General features: G+C 40.3%; 1 protein-coding gene across 2 annotated transcripts in view; it reads right to left on the bottom strand.

Moving 5' to 3' along the window:
- The window catches only part of LOC109429576 (protein rhomboid), a 102,228-nt gene that overhangs the window by 59,051 nt on the left and 20,470 nt on the right, over nucleotides 1–22,707 (bottom strand). Inside the window, exon 1 of one of the 2 annotated variants that reach the window (XM_062849274.1) lies at nucleotides 11,268–11,730. The exons of the other annotated variant lie outside the window; for it this stretch is intronic. The gene's annotated coding sequence lies outside the window, so the exon portion shown is untranslated. Of the gene's footprint in view, nucleotides 1–11,267; nucleotides 11,731–22,707 lie in introns of those variants that run through there. 2 annotated transcript variants of the gene reach the window in all.

The raw sequence follows: 22,707 nt of genomic DNA, 5'->3' as shown, positions 1-22,707 counted from the left end.
TTAACAAGTAATAAAGTTCGTCACTTTTTGTCTCATATGAATAAAAAGTGGCGAGCTTTACTACTCAAGGTTTTTTACAACCTTTCAGGACGCGCGCCTGTGTTGTCCTAAAACTTCACCGCACTCGCGCCATGTAGGGGAACAGAGCCCAAAATGCCAAGATGGGGTAAAATGGCCCAACTCATAAAATCATTCCTGAATGGGACTTGATCATTAGTATTGGTGAATGGTGTCAAGATACGTTTGCATCGAACATTCTTCTAGAAGCTAGGCCACGAAACCCACGAAAAATCTTTTGATTTCCCAATGAAAACTGGCAACTTCCGGTTTTTCGTGCTTGCAATTAAGGTTTTCTGGTGATTTTATTACCAGCCAAGTGTTTCCAACGAGATTGAGGCACGTATGGAGACGCATGGTTGTTGATGTCCACGCTTTTCATGTTAGGGGCCATTCAAATATTACGACCTTCGTTTTGCGGGGAGGGGGGTAACACTCCATTTATTGAGTATACGAAAAAGCGGGACAGAGGGGGGAAAAGGAGTCGGAAATGCCCGAAAACTGATGGACGTAATTTTTGAATGTTTTCATGAAGTGGCATCTTACCCCACGGCAGATGGTCGTTTTGCACCACTTACGTTTTACGAATCAGTTTTTGAAGTCGCTAAAAATCGATGAAAATACAAAAACTTAGTGAATATTTTTGCTGAAGAATCGAGCAAATATTGTCTAGTTGCTGTTACCACTTAGAAAGCCTAACAAATGAGACTAATTATCATTGAAAACGATGAAAGTTTGAAAAATGGCATTTTACCCCACTTGACCCTACGATGAGCGAGGATTTTTTGTAGTGTTGCACTTTTTACAACAGCGCGCGGTCTGAAGGGTTAAGTATTGCGCGCAAACCCCAAAATTTTATTCCCACATTTGGGTTTCCGCGCCGAAGACCCAGCGCCAGATTCGGCGACACAGAGACGTGACAGCAGTCGCCGGACAGTTGGTAATCCTGGTATTTGACGGCCGTCATCCGTTAGTTGTGAAAGTGGATTGTTTTCATGCAAATAGAGCATTTCGCTGAAAATGCACGTGTTTTAAGTAAATATTGACAGATTTCTTGCTGTGTTAGTGTGGAACTTAGCGGTTTGCTGTATCGCGGAAGCCGTCGCTGGAAGAAAACGTCATTAAATTAAACGAAGCAACGAAAATTTTCAGTGAAAAAAGCAATAGTAGACACCCAGGATGATGGTAGAACCACAGACTAATTTCAAGGCTTCGATGTATGTAAATATCAAAGAAAACCATTAAATTTTATGTATCCAGTCCGGTACCAAATAATATTGATTACCGTGTATTTTTTCCGTGTAAATTGTCTTTTGTGTAAAATAAAAAGTACTAATAAAAAATTACGTAACTGGGTACCGTGGATTGTTCACAATCTGCGAACTTGACTGCGGAAAAAATCACGACCATGGGCTCCTGTAAACTATGGCCGAATCCAGGTTACTCCGGTGACAATCGAGGAACTCATCTCGATAACGTAGCCATCCAAGAAGAACAAGACCCCAGATCCAGATGGAATTCCGACAGTAGCCATTGAAGCGGTCATGGAGGCTCGTTCTCAACGGCGTAGCCAGCTTTTTCTTTTTTCTTGTTCACTCTCCTAAACAAACATGAGAAAGAGAAGGATGGAGAGAGGGGCCATTCGTCTCTGGTTTCATCACGCTCTTTCTCGTGTTTGTTTAGGAGAGTAAGCAAGAAAAATTAAAAAGCTGGCTACGCCGTTGCTCGTTCTGACTGTCGAGACTTATGGTCTATACCACATCTACACCGGTCTAATAACTAGACACTGCCCCTGCAGATCAGTGTTGGTAAAATAATACTCAAAGCACACTCATGAACCTCTCCTGCGTGAGCAAACTCGCGCGCGATTCTGAATCGTTTTCTCACACGCGAGATTTTCATGCAAAATCTCGCTCTCACGAGTCAAGCACCGAAATCTCGTTCGCTTGTAAAACGAATCCAAATCAATTTGAACGACATCCAATGTTGTTGTACGATAGGTTTGCTTTTGTTCTATCATATAATCCTAAAAACATCGATGTTAGTAATACATAAGTGACCCGATTTTGTCAGCCCCTTTCCGGAACACATTTTTTGCTCCCGTCGAAAATCTAAACTGATATTCACACTTTTTATCTCTGTATGTTCTGCCTTTCAGCAGTAGTTTGATGATGAGCTTAAATGGATTGATCAAAGTTTGACCGTTAGATAGTGAGAGCAAAAAGTTCGTCGCAAAATGGGGCTGACAAAATCGGGTCCGTACTGTAAGAGTACCAAGAAATAAAGCAATGAGTGAAATCGCGAGTCAACTCATGCATGATTTTTTCGACGGTGAGTTTGGAGAGTCAAGAATCGCGCGTGGAACAACTCAAGCATGAGATTTGAGAATTTGAGTTTTTACCAACACTGCTGCAGATACCATCTATAAAAGATCGGAGCAACCCTAACCTAAAATTTTCGCTTCTGTGACGAGGAGAGAGAAACATCAGATCACATCCTCTGCTATTGCAGTGCACTCACCTAACATATGTAGGTTCAAAGTTCTCAGCAAGCCTTTCTTAGGGCGTGCTGACATATGGATTTATCCCCCAAGGACGTGGTTGGCTTTATAAAGCTAGTCTCGCCAGAATGGAGGAATCACATACTGTAAATCAGGATCTCTATTCATCCATAATAGATGGTCTTAAGTTCAGTCGATACTAAGGTATCTCAGTGACAAACATGTTACTGAGATATCTTGCGTACCTCACAGCAAATAGGGTATATCACAATAGTTCTAAAATCTGGACGCAGTGATCTTCACCCGACAAACGAGAGAGATGGTCTATTCCAGGAGGTCAGATGACCCTGGGCTCCCGGATAACAAGTCAGATAACTTCTGGAAGGAACGATAGACTTAGACGGTGGACGCTGTTAGGTCATTGACCAAAACCTCCAGACAGCGCTCCTAATGAAGCGTCAGCTGGACCGCCCTTAAGTGCACCATACATCACTTAGGAGTCCGTGGGGATACCTCAGGGTCAATCCTCGGCCCGGTACTACGGATATCGACGAATAACAACGTATTGAGGCTCGCACTACCACCGGGTATAAACTTGGTTGGCCTTGTCGACGGCATTACCCTCGTGTTATACGGCGAGTCGATAGAAGAAGTAAAACTAACAGTATGACCGGAAAAGTGAAAGATTGGATGAAATCGAGGCAGCTGGGCAAGGACATGTAATGGCAATTATGGCATTTTTTTCGCGCTTCGGCGAATGCGCTAGTGGTCAACCGAAACCTGTAGCGGCTCGAGAGCATCCACAGGTTGATATGTCTAAGGGTGGCCAGCACATACCGCACATCCTCAGACGCGACATTTGTGTTAGCGGGGATGATGTCCAGCACTAGTTATAACAGAAAATGAGAGTGCTTTGAACTTTGTGGCACGCGAATACAAGAAACAATCGGATTATTATAACCATAATTGGAGTGGTGGAAAGAGACATCAAACATGGGGACATGTCGAAGTTGCCGCGGAGGAACATAAAAAGGAATTTGTTCTAGAAGAGTAGGACAATCAATGGTACCGGTTAGAATGTCAAAGACAAGAAGACGTTGCAACTCTACACGCCTAACCGACAGCAGTTCCAAGCTAATCAATTTACAATGATCTGAGTAGTCAGGGAGATTGTTCGGGTCATTCCAAGGGAGTAGGCGTGGTGTAGCGTAAAACGAATGATTTTTTTCTGCACGCGTTCAATGGATAGTGTCGGTGCGGCGTAATAAGGAGACCAGACAGGGGCAGCATACTCGAGGATGCTTTGCACTAAACTGCAATAGAGTGTTTTCAAGGCGTAGATATCAGTGAACTCTGAGGTATGACACCGGATCAGCCCTAGCACTGAGAAGGCTTTAGCGGTAGTAATTCGCACGTGCTCATTGAACCGTAACATAACATCAAGAATAACTCCCAAATCACAGATAGAGGTAACACGCTCCAGGTTTGCAGATTCTATGCTGTACTGGTGACGAACGGGATTGTTTGTGCGAGTGAAGGATATGACTTTACATTTTGCGTAATTGACACGCATACCATTGTCGCTACACCAGACCAATGAGGCATTGATGTCCTTTTGCAAAGCGTCGCAATCGACCGGCGAACATATTACGCGATAGAATTTGAGGTCGTCGGCAAACGAAAGTTTGAACGATGAAAGCAGTAAGCACAAATCTTTTATAAATATGTTAAATAACAATGGACCCAACACGCTGCCTTGAGGAACTCCGGATGTAATGTTAAGTTGATAGGACCTTGCAGAGTTGACAACTACGTGCGCCAAACGACCGGTGAGATACGAGAAGACCCATTCCGAAAGCCAGTCAGGATAGCCGATGCGTTTGAGTTTTTCGATTATCAAAATATGAGGCACCGTATCGAATGCTTTTGCAAAGTCGACGTATACTGCGTCCACTTGTCTCCAGCTTCCATTTCGTTAATCAGTGAAGGAACGTAGCACATCAGGTTAGTTGACGTTGAGCGGCGTGTCATGAAACCGTGTTGATTTTCAGAGATTAAAGGCGCGGCAACAGTGTAGAGAACATTATGCATCAGCTTTTCAAAAACTTTGCTCAAGCAACACAGAATGGATACACCACGATAGTTCTCAACTTGGTTCACATTATCTGATTTGTGAATGGGAACGATGGTTGCAATTTTCCAAATGGAAGGGAATGTCCTTTCACTAAGCGATCGATTGAAAAGAAGTGTTATAGGGATTACGAGTTCAGCTGCGCACTTTTTTAGAAGCAGTGGTGGTATGCCGTCCGTTCCGGATCCTTTCTTGGAGTCAAGGGTGCAAATAACATTAAGCACATCTTCCGGAGAAAACTGGGAAACTGAAAAGTTGATATTGTACGAAAGGATATGCGAAAAACAGTCTTGGCGAGGTACGGGAGACGATTTGCAGAAAACATTCTCGAAGAATTCGGCGAAAAGGTTAGCGGCTTCACCATTACAACTAGCCCGGTTTTCGCTGTAGCTAATGTTGCAAGGGACGCGAGCCGAGGATTTCAGTGATTTCACGAAATCCCAGAAACGATTAGGATCCTCCTTGACGCTGGCTTGAATCCCTGATATGTAACCGTTGTAGGTAGATTGCAGAAGAGATTTGTAGGTTGACTCAGCTTCTCCAAGAGCGATTCGATCGGCTTCCGATTTAGAGAGGAAGAATCGTTTACGAGCCTTCCTCAGTAAGTTACCAAAATGCCGCAACTCAGCAGTCCACCAAGGTTTGTTGAAAGCTGAATGAAGCGAACATCCTGTCGTAAAATGCGGTAGATAATGCATCAATCGTTCCGCACTGCGTGAGAAAGCTCAAATCAGCCTCCCTGAAAGCTGATTTCAATTGATCAAAATGACACCTGTAGAAGTCATAGCCGGTACTGTCAAAATCCTCTTCAAGCATGGCTGGAACAGTTTCGCTCACGTCAAGAAGTAAAACGAAGAGCGCGTGGTGATCGTCAATGGGTAAAAGAGGCACGGGAGGTTCAACTAGATCAAGGAGCTCAGGCAGACTAACGAAGACCAGATCGAGGAGTCGTCTATTGATGTTTCCGTTGCTGTTGATTTGCCCCATGCCGATAGAGAACAAGGATTCGACGAGAGACTGTTCCTGCTCCGATGAAACGTTCGAGGGAATAAACCCGTTCAGCTCGTCATCCCACTGCCAATGTAACTTTTCAGTCATATGCCAATAAGAAACCCCGTTCGTAAAGAGTGTATCGTAAAGTAGTTGAAAATGTTTACAATAACCTCAAAAATAGTTTAATACAACTTTTAAGTAATTTTATTTTTGGAGGTACTGTATAAATCCTTGAAAAAATAAATGGCTTTTATGATTTTCTTAACATGTTCTTTTAACTGGGGTTTTAACCTAGATTACTGAACGCATGTTTTTAAATTTTTGCACACCTTCTAAAAAAATGAAATTGCGAAAAATGTTCGATAATGCTCGAACATTGTTAACTTTTTTGTGCAAATATAATAAGCTCCAGAATCCTCATGATATAGGCAAATTATTTTTTTCGAGAAAAATCTTCACTGCATTTAAGCGCAATTCTTAAAAATGAAAAAATGCCATTTTTGAGGAACCTCTTTTTTCTATGCTCCTCCAAATCATGTTTACGGAAATAAAAAATACATAAAATGGAAAATTCGCATTTTTTAAATAGGGTATGTTTTTTGATTTATGGACGAGTAAGTTAGAGCAAAAATTAGAATTTTATTACCTTTTAAGATATTGAAAGCAGATCTTCAAAGTTTGACCAAAAAATAGACGTTTTTTGGAGTGGACCATTTTGTAGATACAGGATATTTTTCTATCGAAAATATGAATTTTGAAAGTCGGTGTTAAATGATATGTTATGTGTACATAACTGTTAACAAGCATCAATATTTCCCTGATTTTTTTATCGTACAAATTTTATGCGCTACAGATTTTTGAAATGTTGAAAAATCTTAACAAAATTGCATTTTGTGCAGATTTTTATTTTGTGAGGTGTATTCATTTAACCATTTTTTCAATAATACTAAACATTTACCAAATTTTTCCAAGCTGTTCTAAACTTAACTATATTGTGAAGATTTCATAGAAGAACCGAAATGAAAAGACCAAACCAGCTTCGAGACAGAGCATCCTGAACATTTTCAACTACTTTCCGATACACTCGTTAGAAACAGTATGACCCAGATCATCCACCTTCGTAGTCTCGAATAATCTGTTGTCACATCTTTTCTCTTCAACGTTGTTTGTTGAAGAATATGTCCGAATTGAGGAACGGGTGGCGGCACTATGCCATACGGTTATTTTACCACGAAAAGTGATCATTGGTATTCATTACATTTTTCTTACTTGGCCACTTGAACCCTTCTAAGGTGTTAGGCTAGGCGCATCACGATAGCGCAGTGTTCGTTCAGCGAGCCTATCTGGATCATATTGACCCCAACATCCTTAGGATTATGGTTAACGGGCCACGTTGTGTTGAATAGGATAGTTCGCGATTGTAGGTTTCTTTTCACTCGAAATTTGTTCCTGTGCGATATACTTTTGTCTGGGAGACACAAATGGAAGGCAACACTTTGCTATCGAGAATACTGGAATTCGTATAGGTAGAAGATTTTGCTCCTGCATATATTTAGTTTAAATAAAAAATGGTGATGCCTACAAGCATCGACAAAACGTATACTGTGACCTTTACCCTATCACAAATAACACTTAACTTCCTGTGACGTCTATGAGAGAAGCAGAGGCCTCCGTTACTCTCTCAAGTAGGCATTCAAGATTGATTCCTACTAACCTTCCTTCTCCATTTCGTATCAGGTAACTGCGGTTTAGGACTGTATTACCAACGGATATGTACGACTGTTTAGCCTTAGGGCATTGAGGTAAAAAATGATTCCATTTTACATGGGTTAGATATAATTCTAATTCATTAGGAGGGTTAATGCTGATCATTGATTAGTAACTGAGCTGAAACTATTTATTTATGAATATATTCAAACCTATTTCAAGTAGTTATAACACATTGGAACCGGAGGGGTCTTTGATGACCCACACATAGAAGTGGCTGTATGAATTCACTCGTTTATATAATAATACAGAACACTGCCTTCGGCAAATTTGTTGCAAATTAAGTCCTCTATTAAGGACTATTAGAATATTTGTATTTAATACTTTATTGATAACCTAGAACATCCTGAATACCATAAAGTTTGGAGAAACGAAATACATAATTGGCATACCAATTGTTCTGAAAGTTGAATTTGGGTATGGGTTGCGTTCATAATAAACCTAAGTCAGGAATATCAAAAAGTATTTTATGCTCCAAACTGATTATGCAACATAACTCTATACAAGTTAGCATGCGTCGCGGTGAAGCATTGGAACAGGTATTTGTGGAGGCTACTGTTGGTCCTAACAGACTTTTTTTGGGTGTTATTTACATCCCGCCTGACCGAAGTTGTGATGCAGATTTGATAGACGAGCATGTGGATTCCGTTCGAGAGCTTTGTGACTATGCGTCATGTGATGACCAAGTGTTAATTTGTGGCGACTATAACCAACGTCGTCTTCAGTGGTTGCTGTGCTCTGATGGTGACGTACGTTTGGATGGGAACTCATCCGTGACACCCGCAAGTGCTGCTTTGATCGACGGTATGGATTTTTTGAATTTGTTTCAAGCAAATTATCATCGGAATCACAACGATCGGACATTGGATCTTGTTTTTCGCTCGTGCAACTGTAACCCTATCATTGATGTGGCTGCTGTTCCATTGTTGCCAGTTGATCTGCATCATCCTCCACTGGAAATGATGCTTTCTGTCGAAAGTGGGCCGGAGACCAACGATCCGCTTCCTGTAACCGATGAACCTGCTCTAGATTTTGGCAAGATCAACTATGACGCTCTTCGTGAATACTTTTCTGCTTTTGACTGGAACTGCCTAAACATCTGTCAGGATGTCAACGAGATGGCGGCGAACTTTTGTTCCATCGTGCATCAGTGGTTGCAAATCAATGTCCCTCTTCAAAGACGACCGGTTTCGCCTGCCTGGAGTACGCCTTTGCTTCGGAAGCTGAAACGTGAGAAAAATGCTAGTCAACGAAAACATCGCATTGCACAATCGTCCGAGAGCAAACTAAAGTTTCAGCGAGCCAGTAATGAGTATCGTAGTTTGAATACTGCTTTGTACAAAGCGCACGTTATGAGAGTCCAGACTAGCCTCCGGCTGAATCCGAAACGCTTTTGGAAGTTCGTAAACAGTAAAAGGAAAGATTCGTCTATTCCTAACAATGTTGTTTTTGATGGTGTGGAGACAAAATCTACCGCTGAACGCTGCGAACTTTTTGCCAATTTTTTTGCATCTGTGTTTGATCAAGCTCCTGCCTCCGAAATTGAATCCGAGACTGCCTCCTCGAGCGTACCATTGGATTTCATTGATCTGACGACTTTTGCTGTTACACCAGTGATGGTCATCGCTGCCGCTAAAAAGTTGAAAAGCTCGTTATCACCAGGTCCCGATGGCATTCCGTCAGTACTTTTCTGCCGCTGTGCTGTTGTTCTGGCTGAACCACTCTCTGTCATTTTTACACGGTCTCTCGCTGATGGCGTATTTCCGGAAATTTGGAAGCAGTCGTTTATGTTTCCCGTTTTCAAAAATGGTGATAGGAGAAATGTTAGAAATTACCGAGGAATTACGAGTTTGTCAGCAACATCGAAATTGTTTGAGATCATCGTTAGCGATGCAATTCTCAGTCAGTCGAAGCATTACATCTCAAGCGATCAGCACGGCTTCATGCCCGGGAGATCAGTGACAACGAATCTGCTTTGCTTCACCAATACTTGTATAAGTGCTATGGAGGACAGAGCGCAAGTTGATGTCATTTACACTGACCTGAAAGCGGCTTTTGATAGAATTGACCACAACATGCTGTTAGCTAAGCTTAAGCGGTTAGGAGCATCGAACACGTTCACATCATGGCTCAGTTCCTATCTAAATGGACGGCAACTCCGAGTCAAAATCGATTCCTGCGTTTCGTCGACGTTCTGTAGCTCATCTGGAGTGCCCCAAGGGAGCAATTTGGGTCCGCTTTTGTTTGTACTTTATTTCAACGACGTGGCTGCGAGACTAGGTTTGAACTGTAAAATGATCTATGCCGACGACCTTAAAATTTATTTGGTAATACGATCAGTAGAAGACTGCCACCGTCTACAAAGTTTGCTTGATCAGTTCGTTGATTGGTGCCAACGGAATAAATTGATTATCAGTGTTCCAAAGTGCTCTGTTATGACGTTTCACCGCTTAAAGAAGCCAATATTGTTTGACTACGAAATCAATGGATCAACACTGCAAAGAGTTCTAGAAATAACCGATCTCGGAGTAGTATTAGACCCGGAGCTGACGTTTAAAAACCACTATGCCTCTGTAATCGCCAAGGCCAATCGACAATTGGGATTCATTTCGAAAGTTGCTAAAGATTTTACTGACCCCTACTGTTTAAAATCTTTGTACTGCGCACTAGTTCGTCCAATTCTGGAGACCGCTGCTATTGTTTGGACGCCGAATGATATTTCCTGGACACTGAGGATTGAAAGGGTACAACGGAGGTTCATCCGTCTAGCTCTTCGTCATTTGCCGTGGCGTGATCCGTTGAATCTTCCGGAATATTCTGCTCGTTGCCAATTGCTTGGAATAGACACCCTACAGAAAAGGCGTAAAGTTCAGCAAGCGATGTTTGTGGCCAAATTGCTAAGGAATGAAGTTGACTCTCCTGATCTCCTCTCCATGATGAACATCCGTGCTATTCAGCGACCTCTCCGGCAACGCGCATTACTGTCGGCCAGGTTTCACCGAACAACATATGGTTTTAATGATCCGATGTCGAAGATGATACGAACATTCACGTTGGTTGAGGATCTTTTTGAATTCGAAGAATCGTCGCAAAGCTTTAAAAATAAGATTAATCGTTCGTCCATATTGTAAATGTTATTGTGTTTAGTTATGTTGTTTTTATTCATTAAGACTTTCAGGTCAGATGGATTATATGTAAATAAATAAATAAATAAATAAATAAATATAGGCAAAACAGAAACTTCATTTGCTGTGTAGATGCTATAGATTTTTAACATCATAATTGTTTGGATGATAAGCTGAACTAATGATGTCCATTGAATATTCAGAAGATTTATTGGACATGATATATTACATATGGTGGTTTTTTATAATGAAAAAGTACCGTTACATCCATAGATTTTAGTATCTAAACTCAAGAACAGTTTGGATTGCCTAGATTATGCAGAAAAAAAATTCTGTATCATATTCTTACCTTTTTATGCACCAAAACCACAGAAACACGTGAGAAAACCCTATAATAACGCATGGAAAAAAATCGGCTTCAAAGGATTAAGTACTTCAATGTATTGAATGATTTAACATTTACAAGTTCGTGAATTTGTACATAGTATGATAAAAGTTAATTGAAAACTAGATTGAAAAATCGGTACATGGGTTTTTTGGTAGAATTTTAATAGCTTTTTTCGATACAGTCCTGATCGAAATTCTGAAGATAGTCATAAAGAATAAAATCACCTCTTTTTATTTCGCGCCATCAGCAACACCAACCCTCCTTCGAAAGCCCTTGCAGAACCTTCACTATTTCGCGCACATTCACTCAATAATTTCTCAAGAAACGAATTCGATAGCCTAGACCGCAGCACTGCTCTATATTTCACTTTTTGGAGCAACACGGTCGACACATCGCCGCCGGTCGGGAACCACAGAAACCACTAAAATTCCGTAACAACAACAACATCAACCGTGAGTAGGTAGATGTCATTCAAGGCACGGCTTCAATCACTGCGCCAACGCATTTCCACTGTCCGAACGCACGCTGTTCGAGAGCGCACCTGAAGACGTACTGGTAACGCCGCGCGGGAAGGTGCGAGAACCTCCTTCTGACTAGAACGACGCTCCGGTTGAGACTGAAAATAATGTTTAGTGAGTTTGTTTAATCACCGCCACCACCATCATCGGCGGGCGGCCCGGCGTTGCCCGGGCCGGCGCGGCGGAATAGCACGCGTTTCGAGTCAAGAGGTTGAGTCGTTTTTCTTCTGTTTCTGCTCCCCACACAGCTCAGTCAAGCCGGCTAGGAAGCGCCGAAAGCGATGTTGGGTGACGACGCCGCCGCGGTGAGTAGCGAGCGGCTACCTAGTTCTAGCTGCTAGCTACTCTTTCCCCTCCTCTCGCGGAAGGCGCGGATTTTTCGTAGTGTACGTTGGTAGTACCTATAACAGCTGGTTCGGGACGATCTGAGTGACGTCGTTCTAAAAGAGACAAGCGTCACAGTAGCAAGTCGTAAATATGGGAGTAATGGGAAACGATCTATTTATCAGGTAGTAGGTTAAATGTGAGCAATAAATAGCAATCCATGATGTTGAGCAGGGATTATAGATTTGATGATTTGTCTGGAATGATTTTTGATTTGCTTTAGATTCTATTTATGCAGTCCTTCATGGGACATGTATACTTTTCAAATATTTATTTATATTTTGTAAAATAACTTCAGTATTCCTTTCATTTAGAATGCTGATTGGTTTCAAGATGAATTTGATCTTGTTGATAGAGTTGATAGAGACTTGGCATATGGCACTTCCAAGGGCTGAAAGTCTCTTTAATAAAGACAAATCAATCAATCAATATGGCACTTCATTTGATTGGATTTACATCATATCTTCATACGGATCCTAAACCACCACGCGTTCACAATGAACGAAATTATGGAGAAGCATAGTTGCTTGTATAGTTTTACTAAAAATTTGTATCATATGTATTATACATCAGACCAATTCATATAACAACGCTCAATGCTATGACAGCCATGCACCCAACAGAAACACGTGTTTGGTGAACAAAATAGGATTCGAATTGTGAAAAGAAATCCACGTGCTCCATTGGGAATCGTACCCATGACTCTTAATTCGCAAGACAGACGCTTCTTCCTTCCAAGCTACGAAGCCACTTGACTATATCCGTCCCCTGAAGGCTCAGAACTGAACGCGACTCCACTAAAACACATGGTTGTTCCCACTCATAATCCAAATCTCCTTCAGATGGATGGAGTCGTGGGTTTGATATCCAGGACAGCAGTTCATCTGGATATTCTTACAGGAGTACGTTTTACCTTTCTAATATCAATAATAATACTAATTGTAAGTGGGCATCAGTTCTTGATGTCTGCTAAGCAGTTGGGCGCGGGCGGGGTTGACCCTGCCCGCCTTCCGAGGACAAAGGGAGTGGCGAGGACCACTCGGGAAACTGGCTAAGCGCCAGCATGCTACCGTGATGGACTCTCCAGAGCGAGTCATCGATGTTCGTTGCTGCTAGGCTACGGCAGCTAACCTTGAGGGTGCAATATGCACTAGCCCCTCTCTGAAGCAATACCTTCTTGGTGGTTCCGGAGAGACGTAGGGTTTGGCGACCATAGGAATGTGTTTTAGTGGGTCGAGGAGAGAGTAGTCCTGGCTTTTACTAGTGTTGTAGAAGACGGCCTTAACCCCACACTACCCTAACCTTCCTGTTAGGGTGTCTGTTGAGCAGATTTATCCCCCTATGGTTTAGAAGGAAAAAAAATACCAATAAGAAGAAAATACATAGCGATCGGAAAATCGACTTTCGATCCAATGCCCCGAGGGTTAAGTCTCATGTGCCACTCAACTCAGTTTTTATAATATTATTGGAATTTCGCTAGCAGTTTCTTCTGGAATTTCTCCAGGAGTTTCAGAGGAAATGTTTCCTGAGAATTCTTGTAGGAGTACCTCCAATAAATTTTTCAAAAGCTGTTCTGGGCTCTTCCAAAATTCTTTCAGAAATCTGAACAGATACATGTATTATATTTTCAAGAGTTTTTACGGCATGCTTTCCGAGAATTTTTCTGAATAATTTTGAAAGTTTGTCTGGAAGAATTCTGGTAGTAATTTAAAAAAAAAATGCCGATGGAACTTTTGAGAAAAATGGGAGAAGTTTCCAGAAAAAATCATGGATTTATATCCGGTGGAATACCAGGAGGAACTTCCAGAAGAATTCTCGGATAAACTAAAGAAAAATTTTCCAGGAACATTCCCAGAGGATCTTCGCGGAATAGTTCCTAGAGGAACTTTCGTGTGAATTCTACGAGAAATTTCGACCTTATTTCCCGAAGACTTAAGAACTTCTGGAAAGAACCTCTGGAAACTTCTGGCTATTTCTACGAGCTACTCTAGCAAGAATTTAGGAACTTTTGAATGATTTCACGGGGAAACTTCGGGACAACTCCAGGAATAACGTTCAATTAATTCTCGAACTGATTCTAGAAAAAAAAAACCGGTATAACTTGAGGAAGAATTTTCAGTAAAACTTCTAAAATGATTCGTGGAGGAACTTCTGAAAGAGTTGAAATAGGATAAGAAGTCTGGCAGAAGTCACGGAGGAATTTCTCCAAAGGGAAATATTATTATTTATGAAAAGTGAATGTACCTAAAAATTTATTCGCTAGAACCATGTTTTGGAACCTCTAGATTCAGGAAATGCGTGGTTTAAAATCACATATCTTGGGTTTTTTCTCATACATTTTTATATGGGACGAAAATGACTTTTTTTTTATATATTTGTATGGGAAAATAAGAAAAAAATATCAAAATTATCAAAAAGCCCAAGATGAAATTTTTTAAACCGCATAGATTCTGAAACTAGAGGTCCAAAGCTATGATCCTACGGAATATTCTGTAATTCTTTCGATAGCTACTTGCAATTTTTTAACCTTCCGTTAATCGCGCTGTTGTACTTTGTACAACACTTGAGAATTATCGACTATTACTTTGAAACCATCTTTTCTATCGATGTCAACCCCAAATGTATTCTACAGGAATCTTATTTGGAATATTATAAGACCTTTTTTGAAAACAGTATATCTCCTTATAATGCGGAAAATTGAAAATCGCAATATGATGAACGTACTATGTATATTTAAGATAAGGGGCTGTCCATAAACCACGTGGTCAATGGGGGGGGGGGGGGGGTGGTTCGGCCAATGACCATTTTGTATGGACAAATAAAAAAAATTGTATGGACCAATGACCACGCGGGGGGGGGGGGGGTATTGAAAAGTCCCAAAAAAATGACCACGTTGTTTATGGACAGCCCCTAAGATAGACAGTTGAATGTGAATTAGTGTATTTCAAAATCTAAATTATCTAGAAATATGGTGTCTTCGGCAAAGTTACTTGGGATATCAAGGGCCTTCGCGAGGTGATCTGAGAAATTCAGATTTCAACCGATAGGCGGCGCTAGTGAGCATGTATTTTTTCTATCCCATATAACTCAGGATCCTGAGTACTTAGTTTTCGGCAAAGTTGTTTGGTTGGTAAAACACTAACTGATGGAGAGCCGTTTGGTTCGAAACTCTACATCTAGGTGGCGCTAGTGGGCATTGAAATTTTATAACTCATAAATCTTAGGACCCTGATTACTTAGAAAGATGGTGTCTTCTGCAAAGTTGTTTAGTAGATCAAACACTAACTGATGAAGACAAGTATGATATGGAATTCCACATCCAGGTGGCGCAAGTGAGTACTCAAGTATTATAACTCATATATCTCGAGATCCTGATTACTTAGAAAGATGATGTCTTCAGCAAAGTTGTTTAGTAGATCGAACACTAACTGATGGAGAGCCGTATGATTTGAAACTCCACATCTAGGTGGCGCTAGTGGGTATTCAAATTTTATAACTCATGTGTCTCAGGACACATGATTACTGAGGAAGATGGTGTCTTCTGAAAAGTTGTTTAGTAGATCAAACACTAACTGATGAAGACAAATATGACGTGCAATTTCACATCCAGGTGGCACTAGAGAGCATTCCCATTTTGCACCTCTTATATCTCAAGATCCTGATTACTTAGAAAGATGATGTCTTCAACATTGTTGTTTGGTGGATAAAGGATGGATGTACTTATCCCGTGACATTGACAACCTTAAGATAGAGTATGTTGAAATACGACGGTCAGATATTAAATATTTTACTAAGCGCTTTAATTTCATGTAAAATTAATCAATCAAGTGCAAATTTAAACAAATTATAATCAACTAGTTGTGTAAATTTCAAATTTTCACAACATTCGGAAGTATAAAAATTTGCAGCTCGTTGATTTTTTTCTAGATGAATAATAACACGTTCATGCTTCTGCAAATTTACAACTAGCGTCTTCTGGTGGCAGAAGCACGAATCAAATTGTCAATCAACTGAAAGCCCTTGATCTACCAACCAACCTTGCCAAAGATATCATCTTCCCAGGTAATCAGACTCGGAGGCATATAAGATATAAAATTTGCATACTCATTAGCACCACTTACTGGCGAAATATTGATTTCAACGACCCATCAACCAAATGCACTTAACCTATTTGACAACTTTGCCGAAACCACCATCTCTCTTCTAGTAATCAGGATCCTGAGAACTATTGCATATACATTTTTTATGTTCACTAGCGTCATCTAGTGGTGAAATTACGATTCAAACGGACAACTTTCTGTAAGTTTTCGATCTTTTAGAAGGTCGGCACGAGAGGTAACTTTTCCTCCATTTGGTATTTGATCTACCAAACAACTTTGCCGAAGACACCATCTTTCTGAGTAAAGTGGAGCTTCGTGGCCGTTCGGTTAGCGTTACCAAGCGTGTAACCGCACCATACTATCCACTGGTGCATGTAATGTATGTCGTGGTCCTTGGTCTAGTGTTAAGTTCTGTTCAGTCTGTACAGCCTCTGGCTGAAGACGGTGTCCCGTGCCTTTTTAATCGGGATCCTGAGCTACATGAGATTAAAAATTTACTTGCTCACTAGCGCAACTGTCACTCATCTATAAGCCCTTGATATACCAAACATCTTTGCCGAAGACACTATCTTTCTAAGTAATAAGGGTCCCGAGATACATAATATATAATATTTACGTTGTCACTAGCGCCGCCAAGTGATGAAATTTCAAATTAAACTGCGAATCATCCGTAAGTACTTGACCTACCAAACAACTTTGTCGAAGACACCATCTTTCTAAGTTATCAGGTTCCCGAGATACATAGGATATAAAGTTTATTTGCTCACTAGCGCCGCCTAGTGGTGGAATTCCCAATTAAACGGCCAATAATCTGTAAGCCGTTTACCTACCAAACAACTTTGCCGAAGACATCATCTTTCTAAGACATCAGGATCCTGAGATATAAGATATAACATGAAATTGCTCACTAGCGCCGCCTAGTGGTGAAATCTCAAATTAAACTGCGAATCATCCGTAAGTCCTTGACCTACCAAACAACTTTATCAAAGACACCATCTTTCTAAGTAATCAGGATCCCGAGATACATAGAATATAAAGTTTATTTGCTCACTAGCGCCGCCTAGTGGTGGAATTTCCAATTAAACGGCCAATAATCTGTAAGCCGATGACTTACCAAACAACTTTGCCGAAGACACCATCTTTCTAAGACATTAGGATCCTGAGATATAAGATATAACATGATATTGCTCACTAGCGCCGCCTAGTGGACGTATTACGAATCAACTTTGTCAGCATCAAGTAGCCCATGAAATTTACAACAACTTTGCCAAAGACAGTCCTCCTCTAAACAATCAGGATCCTCAGATATTTCAGAATGTATGGGTGTTGTACAAAGTACAACGCGCGACTGCTCGCGTTTCAAAAATTGACGCGAGTGCTGAAAGGTTAAATATTTTTTCAGTATTCCTCTGGAAACTCCTTTGGAAAATCCTTACAGAATTCCGTTTTTGTTTATTACTTTGGAAGTTCAATCAGAAACTCTCTTACGAATTAAAAAAAACACAATGGTATGGCCCGAGAAAATTTCAAAGGAATTACCTAAAGAATTTCCAAAAATCAAAGTGTTTGCCAAAGAAATTAAAAAAAAAAAAATGCCGGAATATTTCAAGAAGCAATTTCTAAATACGTTTGAATGTTGAAATAGCTGAAGGCTCCCTAAAAAAATAACCGAAGGACTTTTCAAAGGAATTGCTACTAAAATTACACAAGGGAATCCTGAAGTAAAATCCGTTGCAGCAGAAATTTCCAAGAAGAAACCGAATTAGTTGTCGAAGGCACTTCCGAAATCATTCTAAAACAAGTTTCCTAAAAAACGTTGAAGGAATTTCCCAATCATTTCCAAAGGAATTTCTTGTGATTTTTAAAGAAATTGAAGAAGTTCCCAAGCGCACTAGCGCCACATAGTGAGTGATTCTCGAACTAAATTGTATTATTTGTGAAAGCTCAAAGTCTTCTGAATAACTTTGCCCAAGACGATATCCTTCTAAGCAGTCCAGAACGCGAGATATACGACGTTTAGACTAAACGGGAAGCTCATAAGAACACTAGCGCTACGTAGTGAGTGATTATCGAACTAAATTGCTGTCTGTCTATGCGAAAGCTCTCAGTATCCTCTAAGTGGTCCAGAGCGCGAGATATACTACGTTCAGACTGAACTGGAAGCTCCTAAGAACACTAGCGCCATGTAGTGAGTGATTCTCGAACTAAATTGTGCGAACGAAATTGTGCGATTCTCGAACTAAATTTTCTATGCGAAAGCTCTTAGACTTTTGAGCAACTTTGCTGAAGACAGTTTCCTTCTAAGTCATTCAGAACGCGAGGTATTCCACAACTACTGGCAAAATGTAGTGCTATCCTACATGTCTGACATGGTGCCCGCAGATTCCCGGTGGCCAATGCTCCCGGAACCACTGCTTCAACATATCAACACATTCTTGACGAAATTATCTATCATATCAGCCATTCCATAGAAAAACGATATAGTGCATCTCCGATTGTCGTGAAACTTGGTGGGCTTGTAGTTCTTCGGAAAAATTAGACCCGTATTTTTTTATTTCGTCATTGGGGTGACCAATTTTCATATAGGGTGGTCCAAAAAGTTAAGGTTTTTCTAAACTAAAAATTTTCAAAAAATCGTAACTTTTGCATCAGTTGACCGATTTTAAACATACATTTCTGATTTTTTGAAATGTTACGCCAAATTTCCTGAATTTTCTGATAAAAATATAAAAACCAGGGTACCTCTTTGGTCCCGAGACCATGAAAACGTGAAAAAAACTAATATATTTGCATATTTTATAGTACTCTTTACATTTTAGCCCGTTTAACGTATTTTTTTCTGAAAACTACAATTCAATAGCTTTCAAATAAAAAAAATAAGTTTAAAATCGGTCAAATGGTTCAAAAGTTACGATTTTTTGAAAATTTTTAGTTTTGAAAAACCTTGATTTTTTGGACCACCCTATATGAAATTGTTCACCCTAATGACAAAATAAAAAAATAGGGGTCTAATTATTTCCGAAGAACTACAAGCCCACAAAGTTTCACGACAATCGGAGATGCACTATATCGTTTTTCTATAGAATGGCTGATATAAGACATTGGTCATTTGATTTGGTGAAAAAACATCATGTTATAAGAGTTTGAATTTCTGGGTCATAATGGCCCCAAATGCATTATTCGTAACTTTTTTTTAATGCCCGAAGAAGGTTAAAGGAAAACGTTCTTTTTTGCTATCTACGTAATGTGATCCGATATAAACGGAATCAGGGTGGCGGTTCCTTAACGCGATAAATTGTGTTCATTGCAGAATGTGGTGACAACTTTCTGAAATTACCTACTTATTTTATGAGTGCTGGTAGGTCTCCAAACTCCATAGAAATAGAAATGGATCGCAAGATAAAGAAGTTTGATAACCTCCATCGATATGACAAACTCTTCAACAAGTGAATGTTCATGCTGCTATTGTTGACACAATCGAAAATGAACATAAACTTATGTTGGCAAAAGCATCGAAAAATACTAGTTTTCACCAAATGTGTCAGCACTTTTTCTTGGGTGAAAAAAGTGGGCCGTTTTCTCATTCTTTTGCTAAGTGAAAAATTGATGATTTCACAACGTAATGGCAAAACTAATCTCATTACATTGTTTGTCTATTTTAACGCAACTATGTTACAAAATCTACATATTTAACATAAAAAACAATCAATAATCCACAAGGCTGATTGCAATTTCTGAGAGCATAAAAATTGGAGATAACTATCAGGGATTACTCATCTATATTACTCACTCACAAGCTACTTATTTATGCACATCGCACAGGCCCGCCAGGTTAATTGCAGCCTAATGGAAATCCGACCGAATTATCGTAGTAACGTACAAGTAATAACATTACAAATTGCTTATGTGTATCATTCGCGTTGCGAATAGAGTTATATTCATACAGCAGCACGTATATCTTCCTTCAGGTTTAAACCTATTAAGTTTTAATCTTAGCACAGTTAGGCCGTTCGCAATGCTGTTTTATTTTGTATGGCGAGTTTTAAAATTTTTAAAACTCGCCATACAAAATAAAACAGCATTGCGAACGGTCTTAGTGTTTTAAGATATTGAGCAAATGATTAAACGTTCTTTGGCCATGGACAATTATGGTCCTCTTCTCGTTCATTAAAGTTGCGACTACGTCAAGTAAAAGTAATATTTCATATACTGAGCCGAACATATCGCTTTGTCTTGTCGCGCGCCGTCTGTAATAGAAACGTGCAGACAGGATGGCGCCATGGAAAGAACACAATTCCTGTTGTCTATCTATTCAAGAATTCAAGACATCTTCTTCAAGTTCACCCAAAGGGCCCGACCGGAGGTGGAAGTAAACTTCCTTAATAAGACATAATCTTCATTGGTTATGGAGTCTCGTGTGCTTCGATCTCTGGCGTCCACCACCGCACTGAAGGGATACGTACTACAGAGGAAAATTTACGTTAATATGCTTCATCGCACATTAGAGAGGCACACTTTGCTTCTCCAGCGCCATGCATGGCACTGATGCTGCGGTTGCCACCCGCTCCCATAGACGGGTCGTGATCATATTTTTCCGTGATTTACGATGCTTTCTGGGTCATAAAGCTAATTTTATTCGATTTGTCGAGTCAGAATGTGTCTTATTTTCTTTGCATGGGAGGCGTCGTGAATCGATTGTTTAATTATAAAAGGAATTACAAAAGACCGGTGCGGTGCGGTGGTGCGGATGCATATGCAGTTGTGATGAATGCAATTTTTGCTTTGTCGCCAAATGTCTGACGGACCCTTGAGGAATCATAAATCATTGCAAGTCTATGTAGTTGTAGTATGTACCTTGCGCTGCCGAACGAGGTATTACAAATACAGGTGAGTCCATCAGCAAAGCAACCTTTCCGGTCATCAGTGATCAGTTAGCTTTGTAAGAACTTTACAAACACTTGGAATGGTGCAAGTGATGAATGATAACGACTTATAAGTTATAACTACTCTGAAGAGAATCATTCGCCTAGAATATGTGATTAATCTATCAATAGCTTTAGAACTGGAATCAATTGTGCAAAGCGTTTGCACCAACTTCAGCTACACATAAAATCCTCTTCAACTAACGAAACCGCGAAGCATAAGCAGTTAGTAAGCATGTCGACACCATATCCGCCCATCACTTTTCAATCGTACAACGGAACAAACTCGGTGAAACGCATTTAGAATTCATGAACACGAATTTATATCCACACTAGGCAGAGTGTTCTGGCATCATCGATAGTTCTCGCACTTTACGAGCCTTCGGAATGGCTCGAAATTGGAACAATTGAAATCCAGCTGCCGGCTGGGGTCGTTAATATTGTGAATAAAATGTTAATTGGTTGGCCTAGTGGTTGATTGTAATGCATTTCTATCACTGCCAATTTTTTTTTTCTGTTTTTTAGATATCTATCCCTTATGGAATTCTTCCAGAGTTTACTCAAGGAGATATTCCTGAAATTCCTCAAGGAGTTTTTCAAGAAACTTCTCTAACGATTCCACAACAAAGTTCTTCAAAAGTTCCCCAAAAGATTCCGCCGGGAATTCGTCCAGAAATACATGCAGATATTTCTATTAAAATTCTTTTAAAGACTCATCTGAGTAAGCACCATCAATTCTACCCAGCCAAAGTGGTTTTAACCCTTTTCTATCCTATTCTAGAGAAAAAAAAAGAATCCCAAATGGCCTGATTTCAACAAGAATTGCCCATCTATCAGTTCAAAGCATTTTCAAAAAGAAGAACGCAGCGCGGCAATGCTGCAGCATAGAATTCAACCGACTGCAGAGAACAGACAGAAGCGAAAGCAGCAGACGCGCCTCTTTCGGTAGATAAATGCCTCCAGGAAGAAGCTAACCAGAAGGATACTGTATTCGGCAAAGTTACTCAGAAGACTGAGAGCATTCACATATAAATCAATTTAGTTCGAGATTCACTCACTACGTCGCGATCGTGTTCTTAGAAGCTGTCGGTTTGGTTCAAGTGTTCATATATCTCACATTTTGAACCACATAGAAATGTCTTTTGCAAAGTTGTTCAGAGGAAAGAAAATTTTCATCTAAAAAACAATTAAAATCGAGATTCGCTTTTTAAACTTTTCTAACTACGTGGCGCTAGGGTTCTTAGAAGCTGATAAGGTCAGAAGGATTTCAAGGGAGTTTGAAAAGGGCAGGTGTCACCGGCGTTTCCAGGCATTTCAGGGCATTTCAGGAGGTTTCATAAGGACTTGATGGGGCTTTGTAGGCTCTCAGGTGAGCTTCAAGATGATTTCGAAAAGGTTTCAGAGGGATTCAAAGGTTTTAAATGTATTTTAGGGCGTTCAAGGGCATTTGAGAGATATTTTAGGGGGCCTCGGAGGTTTTCAGACTAGCTGTGGTTCCATGGGGAGTTTCCAAGGCAATTCAAGGCAATTCGGGGCGTTTCACGAGACTTCAAAGGGATTTTAGAGGGCGTCAGAGGCGTTTCAATGCATTCAAGGAAATTTACTTGGGGTTACAGAGACGTTTCAAAGCATATCAATGTGTGTCAGAGCATTCTAGAACCGTTTCAAAGCGTTCGTTGTTGAGATTCTTTCAGAATTTTTATCCGGGGTTTCCGCTCAGCAATTTTATCTGATTATCAATTTTATTGATATTTCATCGATTCGATTTCGAAAACTGAAATCTTATTTAGATTCCTTCAGTAGCTCCTGCTTGGGATTCAAC

The sequence above is a fragment of the Aedes albopictus genome, chromosome 2 (genome assembly GCF_035046485.1).
Source record: "Aedes albopictus strain Foshan chromosome 2, AalbF5, whole genome shotgun sequence".
Taxonomy (NCBI): Eukaryota; Metazoa; Arthropoda; class Insecta; order Diptera; family Culicidae; genus Aedes; species Aedes albopictus.
The sequence above is the reverse complement of the archived record's forward strand: the minus strand, read 5'-3'. Positions and strand labels throughout refer to the sequence as shown.